This window comes from Scyliorhinus torazame, chromosome 5 (assembly GCF_047496885.1).
Source record: "Scyliorhinus torazame isolate Kashiwa2021f chromosome 5, sScyTor2.1, whole genome shotgun sequence".
Taxonomy (NCBI): Eukaryota; Metazoa; Chordata; class Chondrichthyes; order Carcharhiniformes; family Scyliorhinidae; genus Scyliorhinus; species Scyliorhinus torazame.
The window spans coordinates 139,725,169-139,750,118 of NC_092711.1; positions in this window are offsets into that span (position 1 = coordinate 139,725,169).

The following is a 24,950-nucleotide window of genomic DNA, read 5'->3' on the forward strand; positions in this document are numbered from 1 at the left end:
CGGGATGTGGAGGTGGGACAGGGAGGATGTGAGTGACTATGGAGCTGAATGGGGAGGTGGGACAGGGAGGATGTGAGTGACTATGGGGCTGGATGGGGAGGTGGGACAGGGAGGATGTGAGTGGCTATGGGGCTGGATGGGGAGGTGGGACAGGGAGGATGTGAGTGGCTATGGGGCTGGATGGGGAGGTGGGACAGGGAGGATGTGAGTGGCTATGGGGCTGGATGGGGAGGTGGGACAGGGAGGATGTGAGTGACTATGTGGCTGAATGGGGAGGTGGGACAGGGAGGATGTGAGTGACTATGGGAGTGTATGGGGAGGTGGGACAGGGAGGATGTGAGTGGCTATGGGGCTGGATGGGGAGGTGGGACAGGGAGGATGTGAGTGGCTATGGAGCTGAATGGGGAGGTGGGACAGGGAGGATGTGAGTGACTATGGGGCTGGATGGGGAGGTGGGACAGGGAGGATGTGAGTGGCTATGGGGCTGGATGGGGAGGTGGGACAGGGAGGATGTGAGTGGCTATGGGGCTGGATGGGGAGGTGGGACAGGGGAGGATGTGAGTGACTATGGGGCTGAATGGGGAGGTGGGACAGGGAGGATGTGAGTGGCTATGGGGCTGTAAGGCGAGGTGGGACAGGGGAGGATGTGAGTGACTGGGGCTGGATGGGGAGGTGGGACAGGGAGGATGTGAGTGACTATGGGGCGGATTGGGGAGGTGGGACAGGGAGGATGTGAGTGACTATGTGGCTGAATGGGGAGGTGGGACAGGGAGGATGTGAGTGACTATGGGAGTGTATGGGGAGGTGGGACAGGGAGGATGTGAGTGGCTATGGGGCTGGATGGGGAGGTGGGACAGGGAGGATGTGAGTGGCTATGGGGCTGTATGGGGAGATGGGACAGGGGAGGATGTGAGTGACTATGGGGCTGGATGGGGAGGTGGGACAGGGGAGGATGTGAGTGACTGTGGGGCTGTATGGGGAGGTGGGACAGGGAGGATGTGAGTGACTATGGGGCTGTATGGGGAGGTGGGACGGGGAGGATGTGAGTGACTATGGGAGTGTATGGGGAGGTGGGACAGGGAGGATGTGAGTGGCTATGTGGCTGAATGGGGAGGTGGGACAGGGAGGATGTGAGTGACTATGGGGCTGGATGGGGAGGTGGGACAGGGAGGATGTGAGTGGCTATGGGGCTGTATGGGGAGGTGGGACGGGGAGGATGTGAGTGACTATGGGGCTGTGCGGGGAGGTGGGACGGGGAGGATGTGAGTGACTATGGCGCTGTACGGGGAGGTGGGACAGGGGAGGATGTGAGTGGCTATGGGTCTGGATGAGGAGGAGGGACAGGGCAGGATGTGATTGACTATGGGGCTGGATGGGGAGGTGGGACAGGGAGGATGTGAGTGACTATGGGGCTGGATGGGGAGGTGGGACAGGGAGGATGTGAGTGACTATGGGGCTGGATGGGGAGGTGGGACAGGGAGGATGTGAGTGACTATGGGGCTGGATGGGGAGGTGGGACAGGGAGGATGTGAGTGACTATGGGGCTGGATGGGGAGGTGGGACAGGGAGGATGTGAGTGGCTATGGGGCTGGATGGGAAGGTGGGACAGGGGAGGATGTGATTGACTATGGGGCTGTATGGGGAGGTGGGACGGGGAGGATGTGAGTGTCTATGGGGCTGCATGGGGAGGTGGGACAGGGGAGGATGTGAGTGGCTATGGGGCTGTATGGGGAGGTGGGACAGGGGAGGATGTGATTGACTATGGGGCTGTATGGGGAGGTGGGACGGGGAGGATGTGAGTGACTATGGGGCTGTGCGGGGAGGTGGGACAGGGGAGGATGTGAGTGACTATGGGGCTGTACGGGGAGGTGGGACAGGGGAGGATGTGAGTGACTATGGGGCTGTATGGGGAGGTGGGACGGGGAGGGTGTGAGTGGTTATGGGGCTGGATGGGGAGGTGGGACAGGGAGGATGTGAGTGACTATGGAGGTGTATGGGGTGGTGGGACAGGGAGGATGTGAGTGACTATGGGGCTGGATGGGGAGGTGGGGCAGGAGAGGATGTGAGTGACTATGGGCTGGATGGGGAGGTGGGACAGGGGAGGATGTGAGTGACTATGGGGCTGTACGGGGAGGTGGGACAGGGGAGGATGTGAGTGACTATGGGGCTGGATGGGGAGGTGGGACAGGGGAGGATGTGAGTGACTATGGGGCTGGATGGGGAGGTGGGACAGGGAGGATGTGAGTGACTATGGGGCTGTACGGGGAGGTGGGACAGGGGAGGATGTGAGTGGCTATGGGGCGGGATGGGGAGGTGGGACAGGGGAGGATGTGAGTGGCTATGGGGGTGTATGGGGAGGTGGGACAGGGAGGATGTGAGTGACTATGGGGCTGGATAGGGAGGTGGGACAGGGGAGGATTTGAGTGACTATCGGGCTGTTTGGGGAGGTGGGACAGGGGAGGATGTGAGTGACTATGGGGCTGAATGGGGGGGTGAGACAGGGGAGGATGTGATTGACTATGGGGCTGGATGGGGAGGTGGGACATGGAGGATGTGAGTGACTATGGGGCTGTATGGGGAGGTGGGACAGGGAGGATGTGAGTGACAATGGGGCTGGATGGGGAGGTGGGACAGGGGAGGATGTGAGTGGCTCTAGGGCTGGATGGGGAGGTGGGACAGGGAGGATGTGAGTGACTATGGGGCTGGATGAGGAGGTGGGACAGGGAGGATGTGAGTGACAATGGGGCTGGATGGGGAGGTGGGACAGGGGAGGATGTGAGTGACTATGGGGCTGGATGGGGAGGTGGGACAGGGAGGATGTGAGTGACAATGGGGCTGGATGGGGAGGTGGGACAGGGGAGGATGTGAGTGGCTATGGGGCTGGATGGGGAGGTGGGACAGGGGAGGATGTGAGTGACTATGGGGCTGGATGGGGTGGTGGGACAGGGAGGATGTGAGTGTCTATGGGGCTGAATGGGGAGGTGCGACATGGAGGATGTGAGTGGCTATGGGGCTGGATGTGGAGGTGGGACAGGGAGGATGTGAGTGGTTCTGGGGCTGGATGGGGAGCTGGGACAGGGGAGGATGTGAGTGTCTATGGGGCTGAATGGGGAGGTGCGACATGGAGGATGTGAGTGGCTATGGGGCGGGATGTGGAGGTGGGACAGGGAGGATGTGAGTGACTATGGAGCTGAATGGGGAGGTGGGACAGGGAGGATGTGAGTGACTATGGGGCTGGATGGGGAGGTGGGACAGGGAGGATGTGAGTGGCTATTGGGCTGGATGGGGAGGTGGGACAGGGAGGATGTGAGTGGCTATGGGGCTGGATGGGGAGGTGGGACAGGGAGGATGTGAGTGGCTATGGGGCTGGATGGGGAGGTGGGACAGGGAGGATGTGAGTGACTATGTGGCTGAATGGGGAGGTGGGACAGGGAGGATGTGAGTGACTATGGGAGTGTATGGGGAGGTGGGACAGGGAGGATGTGAGTGGCTATGGAGCTGAATGGGGAGGTGGGACAGGGAGGATGTGAGTGACTATGGGGCTGGATGGGGAGGTGGGACAGGGAGGATGTGAGTGGCTATGGGGCTGGATGGGGAGGTGGGACAGGGAGGATGTGAGTGGCTATGGGGCTGGATGGGGAGGTGGGACAGGGGAGGATGTGAGTGACTATGGGGCTGAATGGGGAGGTGGGACAGGGAGGATGTGAGTGGCTATGGGGCTGTAAGGCGAGGTGGGACAGGGGAGGATGTGAGTGACTGGGGCTGGATGGGGAGGTGGGACAGGGAGGATGTGAGTGACTATGGGGCGGATTGGGGAGGTGGGACAGGGAGGATGTGAGTGACTATGTGGCTGAGTGGGGAGGTGGGACAGGGAGGATGTGAGTGACTATGGGAGTGTATGGGGAGGTGGGACAGGGAGGATGTGAGTGGCTATGGGGCTGGATGGGGAGGTGGGACAGGGAGGATGTGAGTGGCTATGGGGCTGTATGGGGAGATGGGACAGGGGAGGATGTGATTGACTATGGGGCTGTATGGGGAGGTGGGACGGGGAGGATGTGAGTGACTATGGGAGTGTATGGGGAGGTGGGACAGGGAGGATGTGAGTGGCTATGTGGCTGAATGGGGAGGTGGGACAGGGAGGATGTGAGTGACTATGGGGCTGGATGGGGAGGTGGGACAGGGAGGATGTGAGTGGCTATGGGGCTGTATGGGGAGGTGGGACGGGGAGGATGTGAGTGACTATGGGGCTGTGCGGGGAGGTGGGACAGGGGAGGATGTGAGTGACTATGGCGCTGTACGGGGAGGTGGGACAGGGGAGGATGTGAGTGGCTATGGGGCTGGATGAGGAGGAGGGACAGGGCAGGATGTGATTGACTATGGGGCTGGATGGGGAGGTGGGACAGGGAGGATGTGAGTGACTATGGGGCTGGATGGGGAGGTGGGACAGGGAGGATGTGAGTGACTATGGGGCTGGATGGGGAGGTGGGACAGGGAGGATGTGAGTGACTATGGGGCTGGATGGGGAGGTGGGACAGGGAGGATGTGAGTGGCTATGGGGCTGGATGGGGAGGTGGGACAGGGGAGGATGTGATTGACTATGGGGCTGTATGGGGAGGTGGGACGGGGAGGATGTGAGTGTCTATGGGGCTGCATGGGGAGGTGGGACAGGGGAGGATGTGAGTGGCTATGGGGCTGTATGGGGAGATGGGACAGGGGAGGATGTGATTGACTATGGGGCTGTATGGGGAGGTGGGACGGGGAGGATGTGAGTGACTATGGGGCTGTGCGGGGAGGTGGGACAGGGGAGGATGTGAGTGACTATGGTGCTGTACGGGGAGGTGGGACAGGGGAGGATGTGAGTGACTATGGGGCTGTATGGGGAGGTGGGACGGGGAGGGTGTGAGTGGTTATGGGGCTGGATGGGGAGGTGGGACAGGGAGGATGTGAGTGATTATGGGGCTGTACGGGGAGGTGGGACGGGGAGGGTGTGAGTGGTTATGGGGCTGGATGGGGAGGTGGGACAGGGAGGATGTGAGTGGCTATGGGGTTGTATGGGGAAGTGGGACAGGGGAGGATGTGAGTGACTATGGGGCTGTACGGGGAGGTGGGACGGGGAGGGTGTGAGTGGCTATGGGGCTGGATGGGGAGGTGGGATGGGGCGGATGTGAGTGGCTATGGGGCTGGATGAGGAGGAGGGACAGGGGAGGATGTGAGTGGCTATGGGGCTGAATGGGGAGGTGGGACAGGGGAGGGTGTGATTGACTATGGGGCTGTACGGCGAGGATGGACATGGAGGATGTGAGTGGCTATGGGGCTGGATGGGGAGGTGGGATAGGGGAGGATGTGAGTGACTCTGGGGCGGAATGGGGAGGTGGGACAGGGGAGGATGTGAGTGGTTATGGGGCGGGATGGGGTGGTGGGACGGGGAGGGTGTGATTGACTCTGGAGCTGGATGGGGAGGTGGGACAGGGAGGATGTGAGTGACTATGGGGCTGTATGGGGAGGTGGGATAGGGGAGGATGTGAGTGACTATGGGGCTGTACGGGGAGGTGGGACAGGGGAGGATGTGAGTGACTATGGGGCTGTATGGGGAGGTGGGATAGGGGAGGGTGTGAGTGGCTATGGTGCTGGATGGGGAGGTGGGACAGGGGAGGATATGAGTGACTAAGGGGCTGTACGGGGAGGTGGGACAGGGAGGATGTGAGTGGCTATGGGGCTGGATGGGGAGGTGGTACAGGGGAGGATCTGAGTGACTATGGGGCTGTACGGGGAGGTGGGACAGGGAGGATGTGAGTGACTCTGGGGCGGGATGGGGAGGTGGGACATGGAGGATGTGAGTGACTATGGGGGTGTACGGGGAGGTGGGACAGGGAGGATGTGAGTGACTGTGGGGCAGTACGGGGAGGTGGGACAGGGAGGATGTGAGTGGCTATGGGGCTGGATGGGGAGGTGGGACATGGAGGATGTGAGTGGCTATGGGGCGGGATGGGGAGGTGGGACAGGAAAGGGTCTGAGTGTCTATCGGTCTGTTTGGGGATGTGGGACAGGGGAGGATGTGAGTGACTATGGGGCTGTATGGGGAGGTGGGATATGGAGGATGTGAGTGGCTATGGGGCTGGATGGGGAGGTGGGACAGGGGAGGATGTGAGTGACTATGGGGCTGTACGGGGAGGTGGGACAGGGGAGGGTGTGAGTGGCTATGGGGCTGTATGGGGAGGTGGGACAGGGGAGGGTGTGAGTGGCTAAGGGGCTGTATGGGGAGGTGGGACAGGGGAGGATGTGAGTGGCTATGGGGCGGAATGGGGAGGTGGGACAGGGGAGGATGTGAGTGGCTATGGGGCTGTACGGGGAGGTGGGACAGGGGAGTTTGTGAGTGACTATGGGGCTGGATGGGGAGGTGGGACATGGAGGATGTGAGTGACTATGGGGTTGTATGAGGAGGTGGGACGGGGAGCGTGTGAGTGGTTATGGGGCTGGATGGGGAGGTGGGACAGGGAGGATGTGAGTGACTATAGGGCTGTACGGGGAGGTGGGACGGGGAGGGTGTGAGAGGTTATGGGGCTGGCTGGGGAGGTGGGACAGGGGAGGATGTGAGTGACTATGGGGCTGTACGGGGAGGTGGGACGGGGAGGGTGTGAGTGACTATGGGGGTGTATGGGGAGGTGGGACAGGGAGGATGTCAGTGACTATGGGGCTGTACAGGGAGGTGGGACGGGAAGGGTGTGAGTGGCTATGGGGCTGGATGGGGAGGTGGGACGGGGAGGATGTGAGTGGCTATGGGGCTGGATGGGGAGGTGGGACGGGGAGGATGTGAGTGTCTATGGGGCTGGATGAGGAGGAGGGACAGGGGAGGATGTGAGTGGCTATGGGGCTGAATGGGGAGGTGGGATGGGGAGGGTGTGATTGACTATGGGGCTGTACGGGGAGGAGGGACATGGAGGATGTGAGTGGGTATGGGGCTGGATGGGGAGGTGGGACAGGGGAGGATGTGAGTGACTATGGGGCTGTACGGGGAGGAGGGACATGGAGGATGTGAGTGGCTATGGGGCTGGATGGGGAGTTGGGACAGGGGAGGATGTGAGTGAGTATGGGGCGGAATGGGGAGGTGCGACTGGGAGGGTGTGATTGACTCTGGGGCTGGATGGGGAGGTGGGACAGGGAAGGATGTGAGTGGCTATGGGGCTGTATGGGGAGGTGGGACAGGGAGGATGTGAGTGACTATGGGGCTGTATGGGGAGGTGGGACATGGAGGAAGTGAGTGGCTATCGGGCTGTATGGGGAGGTGGGATAGGGGAGGATGTGAGTGACTATGGGGGTGTACGGGGAGTTGGAACTGGGGAGGATGTGAGTGACTATGGGGCTGTATGGGGTGGTGGGATAGGGGAGGATGTGAGTGACTCTGGGGCGGAATGGGGAGGTGGGACAGGGGAGGATGTGAGTGACTATGGGGCTGTACGGGGAGGTGGGACAGGGAGGATGTGAGTGGCTATGGGGCTGGATGGGGAGGTGGTACAGGGGAGGATGTGAGTGACTATGGGGCTGTACGGGGAGGTGGGACAGGGAGGATGTGAGTGACTCTGGGGCGGGATGGGGAGGTGGGACATGGAGGATGTGAGTGGCTATGGGGCGGGATGGGGTGGTGGGACGGGGTGGGTGTGATTGACTCTGGGGCTGGTTGGGGAGGTGGGACAGGGGAGGATGGGAGTGACTATGGGGCTGGATGGGGAGGTGGGACAGGGAGGATGTGAATGGCTATGGGGCTGGATGAGGAGGTGGGACAGGGGAGGATGTGAGTGACTATGGGGCTGTATGGGGAGGTGGGACATGGAGGAAGTGAGTGGCTATCGGGCTTTATGGGGAGATGGGACAGGGAGGATGTGACTGACTATGGGGCTGGATGAGGAGGTGGGACAGGGGAGGATGTGACTGACTATGGGGCTGTATGGGGATGTGGGACATGGAGGAAGTGAGTGGCTATCGGGCTGTATGGGGAGATGGGACGGGGAGGATGTGAGTGACTATGGGGCTGTATGGGGAGGTGGGACATGGAGGAAGTGAGTGGCTATCGGGCTGTATGGGGAGGTGGGACATGGAGGATGTGAGTGACTGTGGGGCTGTATGGGGAGGTGTGACAGGGGAGGGTGTGAGTGGCTATGGGGCTGGATGGGGAGTTGGGACACGGGAGGGTGTGAGTGGCTATGGGGCTGGATGGGGAGGTGGGACATTGGAGGATGTGAGTGACTATGGGGCTGTATGGGGAGGTGGGACAGGGAGGATGTGAGTGACTGTGGTGTGTATGGGGAGGTGGGACAGGGGAGAATGTGAGTGGCTATGGGGCGGAATGGGGAGGTGGGACAGGGGAGGATGTTAGTGACTATGGGGTGTATGGGGAGGTGGGACAGGGGAGGATGTGAGTGGCTATGGGGTGTATGGGGAGGTGGGACAGGGGAGGATGTGAGTGGCTATGGGGCGGAAAGGGGAGGTGGGACGAGGAGGATGTGAGTGGCTATGGGGCTGTACGGGGAGGTGGGACATGGAGGATGTGAGTGACTGTGGGGCTGGATGGGGAGGTGTGACAGGGGAGGGTGTGAGTGGCTATGGGGCTGGATGGGGAGTTGGGACACGGGAGGGTGTGAGTGGCTATGGGGCTGGATGGGGAGTTGGGACACGGGAGGGTGTGAGTGGCTATGGGGCGGAATGGGGAGGTGGGGCAGGGGAGGATGTGAGTGACTATGGGGCTGTATGGGGAGGTGGGACAGGGAGGATGTGAGTGACTATGGGGCGGAAAGGGGAGGTGGGACGGGGAGGATGTGTGTGACTATGGGGCGGAAAGGGGAGGTGGGACGAGGAGGATGTGAGTGGCTATGGGGTGTATGGGGAGGTGGGACAGGGGAGGATGTGAGTGGCTATGGGGGTGTATGGGGAGGTGGGGCAGGGGAGGATGTGAGTGGCTATGGGGCTGTACGGGGAGGTGGGACAGGGGAGGATGTGAGTGACTATAGGGTGTATGGGGAGGTGGGGCAGGGGAGGATGTGAGTGGCTATGGGGCTGTATGGGGAGGTGGGACAGGGGAGGATGTGAGTGACTATAGGGTGTATGGGGAGGTGGGGCAGGGGAGGATGTGAGTGGCTATGGGGCTGTATGGGGAGGTGGGACAGGGGAGGATGTGAGTGACTATGGGGCTGGATGGGGAGGTGGGACAGGGGAGGATGTGAGTGGCTATGGGGCTGGATGGGGAGGTGGGACAGGGAGGATGTGAGTGACTATGGGGCTGGATGGGGAGGTGGGACAGGGGAGGGTGTGAGTGGCTATGGGGCTGGATGGGGAGGTGGGACAGGGAGGATGTGAGTGACTATGGGGCTGGATGGGGAGGTGGGACAGGGGAGGATGTGAGTGGCTATGGGGCTGGATGGGGAGGTGGGACAGGGAGGATGTGAGTGACTATGGGGCTGGATGGGGAGGTGGGACAGGGGAGGGTGTGAGTGGCTATGGGGCTGGATGGGGAGGTGGGACAGGGAGGATGTGAGTGACTATGGGGCTGGATGGGGAGGTGGGACAGGGGAGGATGTGAGTGGCTATGGGGCTGGATGGGGAGGTGGGACAGGGGAGGATGTGAGTGGCTATGGGGCTGGATTGGGAGGTGGGACAGGGAGGATGTGAGTGACTATGGGGCTGTACGGGGAGGTGGGACAGGGGAGGATGTGAGTGACTATGGGGCTGGATGGGGAGGTGGGACAGGGAGGATGTGAGTGGCTATGGGGCTGGATGGGGAGGTGGGACAGGGGAGGATGTGAGTGGCTATGGGGCTGGATGGGGAGGTGGGACAGGGAGGATGTGAGTGGCTATGGGGCTGGATGGGGAGGTGGGACAGGGGAGGATGTGAGTGACTATGGGGCTGGATGGGGAGGAGGGACAGGGGAGGATGTGAGTGACTATGGGGCTGTTTGGGGTGGAGGGACAGGGAGGATGTGAGTGACTATGGGGCTGGATGGGGAGGTGGTCATGGGAGGATGTGAGTGACTTTGGGGCTGGATGGGGAGGTGGGACAGGGGAGGATGTGAGTGGCTATGGGGCTGTTTGGGGTGGAGGGACAGGGCGGATGTGAATGATCTGAGTTCTGTACTGAAACGTCCAGAGGTCGAGGACGTTTAACAGGCGACAAAGATTTAAAAAATTCAAGAAGGAAAAATGTGTGCTGAAATTTCCATCTTTGGGTGAGCTGAAGAATATAGAATGGTTGTTTTTAGTGATGCCTCCCACTGGCAGGAGTCTCTATCAGTGTCTGTACACTGAGTGATGTTTAAACATCTCTTTCAGCAGAAGAACAGGCAAACATTTCTCATTCTCGATTCAAAGGCCGATGATATTCAGTTCCCATGAATCGTGTGACTGTCAGTTGTTGACCTGATGTTTGGTGTGAAATTTCTATCTGTAAATCCTCCCTTCTAGTATCCTGTAAAAGGAGTTTACAAAAGTCATCACTGTTAGTACAGGTTACTCAAACGGAATGTGAATCTCTTTCCTATTGGGTTTGACTCCAATCTCAATTGTAATCCTCAAATGAATTACATGTCAGACTGTGTTGTGAAATGGGGCAGCACGGTGGCACAGTGATTAGCACTGCTGCCTCACAGTGCCAAGGTCCCGGGTTCAATCCTGTCGCTGGGTCACTGTCTGTGTGGAGTTTGCACACTCCCCGTGTCTGCGTGGGTCTCACCCCCACAACCCAAAGATGTGCAGTTTAGGTGGATTGGCCACACTAAATTGCCCCTTTATTTGAAAAATAAAAGAATTGGGCACTTTAAAATTAAAAAGATTGAATTTTGAAAGTTATTATTTTTGTTCAACTATAGGATGCAGGCATCGCTGGTTAGGTCAACATTTATTGCCCATCCCTAGTTGCCCTTCAGAGGGTGGTGGTGAGTTGCCTTCTTGAACTGCTGCAGTCGAGGTGTAGGTACATTCCCTGTGCTGTTAGAGAGGGAGTTCCAGGATGTTGCCCCAACAACAGTGAAGGAGCAGCGATATATTTCTGAGTCAGCGTGGTGAGTGACTTGGAGGGGAACCTCCAGGCGGTGGGGTTCCCAGGTATCTGCTGCCCCTTGTCCTTCTAGATGGTAGTGGTCATGGGTTTGGAAGGTGCTGTCTGAGGAACCTTGGTGAGTTCCTGCAGTGCATCTTGAAAATTTGTGGAAGGGCGAGAAATCAAGCAGGCTGCTTTGTCCTGGGTGGTGTGGAGCTTCTTGAGTGTTGTTGGAGCTGCACTCATCCAGGCAAATGGAGAGTATTCCATTACACTCCTGACTTGTGTCTTGTAGATATCTGGTGGACAGTCTTTGGGGGGGTCAGGGGGTGAGTTACTCGCAGTAGGAATCCTAGCCTTTGACCTGCCCTGATAGCCACAGTACTTATATGGCTAGTCCAGTTCAGATTCTGATCAATGGTAACCCCCAGGATGTTGGTTGTGGGGGATTCAGCGATACTAATGCCACTGAATGTCAAGGGGCAATGGTTAGATCCTCTCTTGTAGGAGATGGTCATTGCCTGGCACTTGTGTGGCACGAATGTAACTTGCTACTTGTCAGCCCAAACCTGGATATTGTCCAGGCCTTGCTGCATTTCGACATGGACTGCTTCATTATCGGAAGAGTCGCAAATGGTGCTGCACATTGTGCAGTCATCCGTAAACATCCCCACTTCTCATAGAAGTTTACAGCATGGAAACAGGCCCTTCGGCCCAACCAGTCCATGCCGCCCAGTTTTTACCATTAAGCTAGTCCCAGTTGCCCGCACTTGGCACATAACCCTCTATACCCATCTTACCCATGTAACTATCTAAATGCTTTTTAAAAGACACAATTGTACCCGCCTCTACTACTACCTCTGGCAGCCCATTCCAGACACTCACTACCCTCTGAGTGAAGAAATTGCCCCTCTGGGCCCTTCTGAAACTCTCCCCTCTCACCTTAAACCTATGCCCTCTAGTTTTAGACTCCCCTACCTTTGGGAAAAGATGTTGACTATCTACCTTATCTATGCCCCTCATTATTTTATAGACCTCTATAAGATCACCCCTAAGCCTCCTACGCTCCAGGGAAAAAAGTCCCAGTCTATCCAGCCTCTCCTTATAACTCAAACCATCAAGTCCCGGCAACATCCTAGTAAATCTTTTCTGCACTCTTTCTAGTTTAATAATATCCTTTCTATAATAGGGTGACCAGAACTGCACACAGTATTCCAAGTGTGGCCGTACCAATGTCTTGTACAACTTCAACAAGACGTCCCAACTCCTGTATTCAATGTTCTGACCAATGAAACCAAGCATGCCGAATGCCTTCTTCACCACCCTGTCCACCTGCGACTCCACCTTCAAGGAGCTATGAACCTGTACTCCTAGATCTTTATGTTCTATAACTCTCCCCAACGCCATACCATTAACTGAGTAGGTCCTGGCCTGATTCGATCTGCCAAAATGCACCACCTCACATTTATCTAAATTAAACTCCATCTGCCATTCGTCGGCCCACTGGCCTAATTGATCAAGATCCCGTTGCAATCCTAGATAACCTTCTTCACTATCCACTGTGCCACCAATCTTGGTGTCATCTGCAAACTTACTAACCATGCCTCCTAAATTCTCATCCAAATCATTAATATAAATCACAAATAACAGTGGACCCAGCACCGATCCCTGAGGCACACCACTGGTCACAGGCCTCCAGTTTGAAAAACAACCCTCTACAACCACCCTCTGTCTTCTGTCGTCCAGCCAATTTTGAATCCAATTGGCAACCTCACCCTGGATCCCGTGAGCTTTAACCTTCTGCAACAACCTACCATGCGGTACCTTGTCAAAGGCTTTGCTAAAGTCCATGTAGACAACGTCTACTGCACTGCCCTCATCTACCTTCTTGGTCACCCCTCAAAAAACTCAATCAAATTTGTGAGACATGATTTTCCACGCACAAAGCCATGCTGACTGCCCCAAATCAGTCCTTGTCTCTCTAAATGCTTGTAGATCCTGTCTCTCAGAATACCTTCTAGCAACTTACCTACTACAGACGTTAGGCTCACCGGTCTGTAGTTCCCAGGCTTTTCCCTGCTGCCCTTCTTAAACAAGGGCACAACATTCGCCACTCTCCAATCTTCAGGCACCTCACCTGTGGCTGCCGATGATTCAAATATCTTGGTTAGGGGACACACAATTTCCTCCCTAGCCTCCCACAACATCCTGGGATGTTCTCACCTTATGATGGAAGGGAGATCATTGATGAAGCAGCTGAAGATGGTTGGGTCTAGGACACCACCCTCAGGAACTCCTGCAGTGATGTCCTGGAGCTGAGATGATTGACATCCAACCACCACAACCATCTTCCTTTGTGCCAGGCATGACTCCAACCAGCCGGAGAGTTATCCCCCTTGATTCCCATTGACTCCAGTTTAGCTAGGGCTCCTTGATGCCATACTCGGTCAAATGCTGCCTTGATGTCAAAGGCAGTCACTCTCACCTCACCTCTGGCATTCAGCTCTTTTGTCCATGTTTGACCCAAGGCTGTAATGAGGTCAGGAGCTGAGCGGAACCCAAACTGAGCATTCCAGAGCAGGTTGTTGCTGAGTAAGTGCCGCTTGATAGCACTGTTGATGACTCCTTCTATCACTTTGCTGATAATGGAGAGTAGACTGATGCAGCGGAAATTGGCTGGGTTGCATTTGTCCTCTTTCTTGTGTACAGGACACATCTGGGCAACTTTCCACATTGCTGGGTAGATGCAGTGTTGTAGCTGTGCTAGGGGTGCGGCAAGTTCTGGAGCACACGTCTTTAGTACTATTGCCGGAATATTGTCAGGGCCCCTAGCCTTTGCAGTATCCAGTGCCTTCAGCCATTTCTTGCTATCACGTGGAGTTGATCATATTGGCTGAAGACTGACATCTGTGATGCTGGGGGCCTCCAGAGGAGATCACGATGGATCATCCACTCGGCACTTCTAGCTGAAGATTGTTGCAAATGCCTCAGTCTTGTCTATATGCTGGGCTCCTCCATTATTGAGAATAGGAATATTTGTGGAGCCTCCTCCTCCAGTGAGTTAATTGTCCACCACCATTCACGGCTGGATGTGGCAGGACTTAGATCTGATGCATTTGTTGTGAAATCGCTTAGCTCCTGTCTATTACTTGCTGCTTATGCTGTTTGGCTCACAAGTAGTCCCGTGTTGTAGCTTCACCAGGTTGAAACCTCATTTTTCGGTATGCCTGGTGTTGCCCTGGCCTGCCCTCCGGCACACTTCATTGAAACAATGTTGACCCCCTGGCTTGGTGGTAATGGTAGAGTGGGGGATATGTCGGGCCATGAGGTTACAGATTGTGGTTGAATACAATTCTGCTGCTGCTGATGGCCCACAGTGCCTCACGGATGCCCAGTCTTGAGTTGCTCGATCTGTTCGAAGTCTATCTCATGTAGCACGGTGGTAGTGCCACACAACATAATGGAGGGTATCCTCAATGTGAAGACGGGACTTTGTCTCCACAAGGACTGTGCGGTGGTCACTTCTACCGACACTGTCATGAACAGATGCATCTGCAGCAGGCAGATTAATGAGGATGGGGGCAAGTATCTAAAAGGAACCTGCAGCTCCTGACTAGTTACAGTCCATTCTGGGTACAAGAATGTTGTCACAGAATTTATTAAATTAATTGTAATAAGTACAAAATCACAATAATTAACAACGGCAGTGGATCAGTCCGTTCACTCTGGATCACCAACTCTCGACTTCCGGGTGACTGTCTCTTGTTCTGTTGACCAAATTCTATCTTCTTACTTCATGTTGCGTTCTGCACCGAGCTCCAGAGAATTAACCCTTTCCAGCAACTATCTACGCATGGTCGGTAGTATCCTGCAGTTCTGATTGGCCCAAGCAGCACATGGACAGTCCCTGATTGGTTAAATGGTGCAGAATCAATGCCCGATTGGTCTCTGAAGGATGTTGGTCACTTTGCCGATGTCACTTCCCATTAACTTGGTCACTTTTGCTGATGTCACTTCCCATTAACGTGGTCACTTTGCTGATGTCACTTCCCATTAACTCCTAATTGGTTGCCCAGCATCTCAGTCACTTGTGGCAACATCATTTTCTTTAAAAAAAAAAAAAATTTGTTTGACCCCATCCTTAAAGCTACAAAGCCAATGCACAGAGTGGACAGGGCAAACATTTCATCCCTCTCGTTGCTTGCTCCAAAAAACAATTCAATTTGAATCCAATTCATGGTCTCCACAAGAGAGATGTAAAAGATCCAAGCTGACAAGAAAAGGCATTGCCCCTCACCTTGGGTTTGATCTGATGCTTGATCTGAGCCAAAAGACTGAGAGGCGATTGCTGTTCCCTGCTGTTTTATTACATTTCTAGCGTTTGCACTGAGATAACAAGGCAACACAATGTAATTTATATATCTACGTACTTGCAATAAAAAGATGTGTGGTGTCACTTCTTCAAGATTGATGTCCGTCAGGCTCATCGTCCTGATACATCTCAGGTGTTATGTGTAACTTCTTCATGACTGCTGATGACTGAAGCAAGTTACTTAAAGACAAATAACTGAAACTACAAGAGATACACAAACTTAAACTAATACAGCAATTCCTACTGACATAGAAAATAAATCCATAAATGGGATTGATGTGCTAAAGTTCAAGTAGCAGGGCACACATTACAAAATGCCATTATCATAGAATTTACAGTGCAGAAGGAGGCCATTCAGCCCATCGAGTCTGCACCGGCTCTTGGAAAGAGCACCCTACCCAAGGTCAACACCTCCACCCTATCCCCATAACCCAGTAACCCCACCCAACACGAAGGGCAATTTTGGACACTAAGGGCAATGTATCATGGCCAATCCACCTAACCTGCACATCTTTGGACTGTGGGAGGAAACCGGAGCACCCGGAGGAAACCCACGCACACACGGGGCAGATGTGCAGACTCCGCACAGACAGTGACCCAAGCCGGAATCGAACCTGGGACCCTGGAGCTGTGAAGCAATTGTGCTATCCACAATGCTACCATGCTGCCCCGGAAATGTGCACACATAATTTTGTATGAATAAATTCCATGTTCATAAGAAGTAAAAGTCACAGAAACTACATAATAACACCACCATTGCAAAAATTGATAATAAAACCCACACCAATGCAGAAAATCTGTGTATACTTTGAAGGAAAGTGACTATTTCACTTTCAGTTAAAAAGTGAATACAAGTTAAGATATAGCATTTCTCCAGCATTGACAGAATTAAACTACAGGAAACATCACATGTAACCCCTAATCCTGCCAGAAAATGTAACAGAGATTCTCATTCTGCATTAGTCCTGTGGTAAAACCACAAAACGTAACCCTACTTTAGCCGAAGTCAATGTGGCACAAGTCACTTGTCAAGGAAGAGTGCACCTAAGACAGAGACTCTGAGTGTGAGATTCCGTATTGAGTGAATTGATTCATACACTTTGATTTTGTGATAACTGAACATAACTAAACCAAAACGATTAAAATGATGAAACATATACTTTGCTCCAATATTATGATCACTGTTACCTAGATGCTCCATCACGTGTTTGTTCATTAATCCTGTCTCACTGCACATTGAGGTCTCAAATAGACTACTCCCTGGTTGACTCGAGAAGGGACGGCTCTAAGAAAGTCTCGCCAAAAAATTTATGAACTCATGTTCCAGGCTATCTTTCCAATCTGATGCCCCCAATCTACATTTGATTGAAGTCACCCATGATTATTGTGGTATCTTAATTACAAGCCTTACTTATTACTTCCTGTACACTCTACCTACAGTGTAACTACTGTTAGGAGGCTCATTAATTACTCCCACAAGAGACATTATATCTTTACTATTTCTTAGCTTGACCCAACCTAGTTCTACATCCTGCTCTTTCAGGCTAAGATGCTCTCTCAGAACAGAACTAATGTAATCCTAACTTAACAGGAGTGACTCCGTCACCTTTTCCTAGCTTCCTGCCCATTCCAATATGTCAAATACAGGTCAACATTTAGATCCAGCCTTGGTCACCTTTCAACCAAGTCTCTGTAATGTCCATCAAGACACACACATTTTATCTGCGCTGACAATTCATCCCTTTGTTACAAATACTGCGTGCATTTTCAATCCATTTTTAGGGGTTCAATAATCCAATAGGGATTTGATGAGAAACCTCTTTACCCAGCGAGTGGTGAGAATGTGGAGCTCGCTACCACAACGAGTGGTTGAGGTGAACAGCATGAATACATTGAAGGGGAAGCTCGATACACACATGAGGGAGAAAGGAATAGAAGGATATGCTGATGGGGGAGATGAAGAGGGTGGGTGGAGGCTCAAGTGGAGCATCAATACTGACAGAGACCAATTGAACCGACTGGCATAGCCCTGTGCTGTAGACTCAATGGAACAGAGACAAATGTATTTATTTTAGATCTACCTGTAGTGGGGGAAAAACACTATTTACTGCCTGGATAAAATAAATGTCCTTCATCGGCTTTTGTGAATCATTTCAGTGGCAATGTGCTCTCCCAGGCTCAAAGAGCATCAGCCCATTGGGAGCAAAGTCGTGAGAGCGGCCAGAATATACCCATTGTACAGAACCTTGGTTAGACCACAGCTGGAGCACTGTGTGCAGTTTTACTGCCCTTACCTTGGGAAAGATATTATTGCCACAGAGGGAGAGTAATGGAAGTTCACCAGACTTGTTCTGGGGTTGGCAGGACTGTCCTATGAAGAGAGAGTTTGGGGAAACTGGGCCTGTATCCTCTAGAGTTTCAAATAATGAGAGCTGGACTCGTTGAAACTAATAACATTCAGATAGGAATAGACAGGGTGGGTGCAGGTGAGAGGTTTCCCCTGGTTGGAGACTGGAACCAGGGGACACAATTTCAAAATAAGGGGGAAGCCACTTAGGACGGGTCTCGGAGGAGACATTTCTTTACTCAGAGGGTTGTGAATCTTTGGAATTCTCTACCCCAGAGGGCTGTGGAAGCTCAGTCACTGAGTGTGTTTAAAGCAGAGACTGACAGATTTCTAAATCCCAATAACACAAAGGGATATGGGGACAGTGTGGGGGTAAAAGGCATTGAAGTGGATGATCAGCCATGATGTGGGGGTAAAAGGCATTGAAGTGGATGATCAGCCACCATCATGCTCATGGTGGAGCTGGCTCGATGGGCTGAATGGCCAGCTCCTGCTCCTATGTTCCAATGATACAAAGACAATCTACATTTGATTGAAGTCACCCATGATTATTGTGGTATCTTAATTACAAGCCTGACTTATTACTTCCTGTACACTCTACCTACAGTGTAACTACTGTTAGGAGGCTCATTAATTACTCCCACAAGAGACATTGTATCTTTACTATTTCTTAGCTTGACCCAAACTAGTTCTACATCCTGCTCTTTCAGGCTAAGATGCTCTCTCAGTACAGACCTAATGTAATCCTAACTTAACAGGAGTGACTCCGTCACCTTGTCCTAGCTTCCTGCCCATTCCAATATGTCAAATACAGGTCAACATTTAGATCCAGCCTTGGTCACCTTTCAACCAAGTCTCTGTAATGTCCATCAAGACACATACATTTTATCTGCGCTGACAATTCATCCCTTTGTTACAAATGCTGCGTGCATTTTCAATCCATTTTTAGGGGTTCAATAATCCAATAGGGATTTGATGAGAAACCTCTTTACCCAGCGAGTGGTGAGAATGTGGAACTCGCTACCACAGCGAGTGGTTGAGGTGAACAGCATGAATACATTGAAGGGAAAGCGAGATATATACATGCGGGAGAAAGGAATAGAAGGATATGCTGATGGGGGAGATGAAGAGGGCTGGGTGGAGGCTCAAGTGGAGCATAAATACTGACAGAGACCAATTGAGCCGACTGGCATAGCCCTGTGCTGTAGACTCAATGGAACAGAGACAAATGTATTTATTTTAGATCTACCTGTAGTGGGGGAATAACACTATTTACTGCCTGGATAAAATAAATGTTCTTCATCAGTTTCTGTGGATCATTTCAGTGGCAATGTGCTCTCCCAGGCTCAAAGAGCATCAGCCCATTGGAAGCAAAGTCGTGAGAGTGGCCAGAATATACCCATTGTACAGAACCTTGGTTAGACCACAGCTGGAGCACTGTGTGCAGTTTTACTCCCCTTATCGCCACAGAGGGAGGGTAATGAAGTTTCACCAGACTTGTTCCGGGGTTGGCAGGACTGTCCTATGAAGAGAGAGTTTGGGGAAACTGGGCCTGTATCCTCTAGAGTTTCAAATAATGAGAGCTGGTCTCGTTGAAACTTATAAAATACTTACAGGAATAGACAGGGTGGGTGCAGGTGAGATGTTTCCCCGGGTTGGAGACTGGAACCAGGGGACACAATTTCAAAATAAGGGGGAAGTCACTTAGGACGGATCTCGAATGAGACATTTCTTTACTCAGAGGGTTGTGAATCTTTGGAATTCTCTAACCCAGAGGGCTGTGGGAGCTCAGTCACTGAGTGTGTTTAAAGCAGAGACTGACAGATTTCTAAATCCCAGTAACACAAAGGGATATGGGGATAGTGTGGGGAAAAGACATTGAAGTGGATGATCAGCCATGATCGTATTGAATGGTGGAGCAGGCTCGATGGGCTGAATGGCCAACTCCTGCTCCTATGTTCCAATGATACAAAGAAAGATACAAAAATTGTGAAGAGGACTAAGGAGACTAAAGTGATATGGATAGGTTAAGTGAGTGGGAAAAGATCTGGGAGATACAGAATGTGGGAAAATGAGAAATTGGCCGTTGTGACAGGAAAAATAAAAACAAAGCATTTTATCAGTTTGCAGAGCTGAGATTCAGAGGGAACTGGGTGTCCAAGAGCATGAATCACAAAAGGCGAGTATACAGGTACAGCAAGTAATTAGGAAAGCTAATAGAATGTTATTGTTTATTGTGAGGGGAATTGAATACAAAAGTAGGGAGGTTATGCTTCAGTTACACAGGACATTGGTGAGACCACATCTGGAGCACTGTGTACAGTATTACTCTCATTTAAGGAATGATGTAAATGTGTTGGAAGCAGTTCAGAGAAGGTTTACTGGACTCATACCTGGAATTGGAGGCTGGTCTTATGAGGAATGATTGGACAGGCTGGGCTTGTGTCCGATGGAGTTTAGGTGACTTGACTGAACCGTATCAGATCCTGAGGGGCCTCAACAGGGTGGATGTGGAAAGGATGTTTCCTCTTGTGGGAGAATCTGGAAATTGGAGTCACTTTAAAAGTAACAACTTGCCCATTTACGGCAGAGGAGAACTTTTTTCTCAGAGGGTTGTGAGTCTTTGGAACTCTCTTCCTCAAAGGGCAGTGGAAGCAGAGTCTATGAATATTTTGAAGGCAGAGCTGGATAGATTCTTGGTAAGCAAGGGGGTGAAAGGTTATCGGGGGTCAGCTGGAATGTGCAGTTGAGGTTACAATCAGATCAGCCGTGAACGTATTGAATGGTGGAGCAGGCTCGAGGGGCCGAGTGGCCTACTCCTGCTCCTAATTCCTCTGTTATCACATCCTTTATAATAGATTGTAGCATTTTCCCTCCTACTGATGTCAGGCTAATGGGTCTGTGGTTCTCCGTTTTCTCTCTCCCTCCTTAAATATTGGGGTTACATTTACCACCTTCCAATCTGCAGGAACCATTCCAGAATCTATAGAATTTTGAAAGATGATCACCAATGTATCCTCTATCTCTACAGCCGCCTCTTTCAACTCTGGGATGTAGAGCAGCAGCTTTTGGAGATTTATTAACTTTTAACCCATTCTTTTCTACAGTATTATTTTTTCACTAAGACTAATCTCTTTCAGTTCCTTGTGCTCACTAGTCCCTTGGTTCTCTCGTGTTTTGGGGACGATTTCTGTATCTTCCTCCGTGAAGACAGACACACATTGTTTAGTTTCTCTGCCATTTCCTTACTCCCCATTATAAACTCTCCTGTCTCTGCCTGGAATGGACCCACATTGGTCTTTGCTAATCTTTTCCTTTTCACATTCCTATAGGAGCTTTATCAGTCAGTTTTCATGTTTCTCCCCAGTTTTCGCTCATATTCTATTTTCTCTTTATCAGTTTCTTGGTCCACCTTTGCTGAATTCTAAAACATGTTACAATTCCCATTCTTACTACGATCTTAGCCACTTAATGAGCCCGTTCGCTTGATCTAATGGAAACTTTAACTTGTTAACCACGGTTGCATCATTTTTCCTGGGGGATTTTGTTCCTTAAAGGAATCTATATTTTAATGTAAATATGTAATATTTCCTTAAATGCGAGCAATTGCCTGTCTATCGTCATACATCTTATTGTCAGTTCCCAATCTACCACAGGCAACTTGCCCCTCATACCATGACAGTTTCCTTCTGTGAGAAACACCCACATAAATTAAACAAAAGAGCCCTGTAACCACCCATAGCCCATCTTCATGGCAATGTGGCATGTTTTGGAGGATCCCAAACAGAAATGTGAACTAAATATTTTCTAACTACCAAGCAGCCTTTCACTCTGTGATCCTTGTGAAATTATAAACCAGGTATTCGCAACAAGGCTCAAAGAGCATCAGCCAATGGGAGGCAAAGTTGTGAGACCGGCCAGTCCAGCAGAAAGAAACCGTCCGACCCTCCCACTTCACCAACTGTCAGAATGAACACAATGCAGTCCTGGATGTAATTGAGAGTAGAAACATTAACAGAATACAACCCCTGGAATTACATCTGAACCTGTTGGGTGTCTCAGCAAATGTGATGAACTACACAATCCTTTCCCACATTACGGCCTCTCCCCACATGTGAATTCACTGATGTTTCTGAATAACTTCCCACACAGAGCAGGTGCACGGCTTCTCCTCAGTGCGAACAAGCTGGTGTGACTTCAGGTTGGATGACTGGCTGAACCTGTTCCCACATTAAGAGCAGATGAACGGTCTCCCCAGTGTGAACTCGCTGATGTGACTGCAGTGTGGATGATTCACTGAATTGCTTCCCACACTGAGAGCAGGAGAATGGTCTCTCCCTGTGAACTCGCTGGTGTGTCCGCAAGGTGGATGATTCACTGAATTTCTTCCCACACCGAGAGCAGGTGAACGGCTTCTCCCCAGTGTGAACTCGCTGGTGTGACTGCAGGTTGGATAATTGAGTGAATCCCTTCTCACACACAGAGCAGGTGAATGGTTTCTCCCCAGTGTGAACTCGCTGATGTCTCTGCAGAGTGCATGAATGTCTGAATCCCTTCCCACACTGGGAGCAGGTGAACGGCTTCTCCCCAGTGTGAATTCGCTGGTGCCTCTGTAGCTGGGATAACTGAGTGAATTCCTTCTCACACTGAGAGCAGGTGAATGGCCTCTCCCCAGTGTGAACTCGCTGGTGTGTCTGCAGGTTGGATAAGCAAGTGAATCCCTTCTCACACTGAGAACAAATAAACGGCCTCTCACCAGTGTGAATGCGTCGATGAGCTTCGAGCACAGATGGGGCTCTGAATCCCTTCCCACAGTCCCCACATTTCCATGATTTCTCCATGTTCTGGGTCTCCTCGTGCCTCTCCAGGTCGGACAATCAGTTGAAGCCTCGTCCACACACAGTGTACGGTCTCTCCCCGCTGTGAATGGTGTGATGTTTTTTTCAGGCTGTGGAACTGGTTAAAGCTCTTTCCACAGTCGGTGCTCTGGAACACTGTCACTCGGGTGTGTGTGTCTCGGTGCTTTTCCAGTCACACTGATGGTTAAATCTTTTGAAGCCAACAGATTGAGCAAACATTTCTCCTTCTAGATTCAAAGGACGACGATACTCAGGTTCTAAGGAATCGTGTGACTCAGTCAGATCGAGATGTTTAGTTTGAGATTTCGGTCTGTAATTCCTCCTCTTCTAATATCCTGTAAAAACAATTTGAATCATCACAGTCAGTACAGGATAGAAATTCAGAACAGACAATTCTAGTTTCTTTGGAACATTCTTTCCTCTCTCATTCCCCAAAAGCTGAAAATCTCCATCCCACACACTCTCCCTCCATTCTCACTCTGCTGTATCTAATATTCACCCTCCCAATTCTCCTGAAGGTGCTGATTCAGGCTGATTGACAGATCCATGCTCACTGCTTCCTGTCCAGGATGCAGAGATTATAACAAATCGGAGCTGCAGTCGGCCATTCGGCCCATCGAGCATGCTCAAACATTCAATGGGATCATTGGCCGATCTACCTCAGCACTATTTTCCCACACTATCCCCCATATCCCTCGGTATCTTCAATATCTAGAAACCTACCATGTTACATAGAACATAGAACAGAGAACAATACAACGCAGTACAGGCCCTTCGGCCCACGATGTTGCACCGAAACAAAAGCCATCTAACCTACACTATGCCATTATCATCCATATGTTTATCCAATAAACTTTTAAATGCCCTCAATGTTGGCGAGTTCACTACTGTAGCAGGTAGGGCATTCCACGGCCTCACTACTCTTTGCGTAAAGAACTACCTCTGACCTCTGTCCTATATCTATTACCCCTCAGTTTAAAGTTATGTCCCCTCGTGCCAGCCATATCCATCCGCGGGAGAAGGCTCTCACTGTCCACCCTATCTAACCCCCTGATCATTTTGTATGCTTCTATTAAGTCTCCTCTTAACCTTCTTCTCTCCAACGAAAACAACCTCAATTCCATCAGCCTTTCCTCATAAGATTTTCCCTCCATACCAGGCAACATCCTGGTAAATCTCCTCTGCACCCGCTCCAAAGCCTCCACGTCCTTCCTATAATGCGGTGACCAGAACTGTACGCAATACTCCAAATGCGGCCGTACCAGAGTTCTGTACAGCTGCAACATGACCTCCCGACTCCGGAACTCAATCCCTCTACCAATAAAGGCCAACACTCCATAGGCCTTCTTCACAACCCTATCAACCTGGGTGGCAACTTTCAGGGATCTATGTACATGGACACCTAGATCCCTCTGCTCATCCACACTTTCAAGAACTTTACCATTAGCCAAATATTCCGCATTCCTGTTATTCCTTCCAAAGTGAATCACCTCACACTTCTCTACATTAAACTCCATTTGCCACCTCTCATCCCAGCTCTGCAGCTTATCTATATCCCTCTGTAACCTGCTACATCCTTCCACACTATCGACAACACCACCGACTTTAGTATCGTCTGCAAATTTACTCACCCACCCTTCTGCGCCTTCCTCTAGGTCATTGATAAAAATGACAAACAAAAGCCATCTAACTCAATAGTGGTACTCCACTTGTGACTGTACTCCATTCTGAACATTTCCCATCAACCACCACCCTCTGTCTTCTTTCAGCTAGCCAATTTCTGATCCACATCTCTAAATCACCCTCAATCCCCAGCCTCCGTATTTTTTGCAATAGCCTACCGTGGGGAACCTTATCAAACGCTTTGCTGAAATCCATATACACCACATCAACTGCTCTACCCTCGTCTACCTGTTCAGTCACCTTCTCAAAGAACTCAATAAGGTTTGTGAGGCATGACCTACCCTTCACAAAGCCATGCTGACTATCCCTGATCATATTATTCCTATCTAGATGATTATAAATCTTGTCTCTTATAATCCCCTCCAAGACTTTACCCACTACAGACGTGAGGCTCACCGGTCTATAGTTGCCGGGGTTGTCTCTGCTCCCCTTTTTGAACAAAGGGACCACATTTGCTGTCCTCCAGTCCTCTGGCACTATTCCTGTAGCCAATGATGACATAAAAATCAAAGCCAAAGGTCCAGCAATCTCTTCCCTGGCCTCCCAGAGAATCCTAGGATAAATCCCATCAGGTCCCAGGGACTTATCTATTTTCAGCCTGTCCAGAATTGCCAACACCTCTTCCCTACGTACCTCAATGCCATCTATTCTATTAGCCTGGGGCTC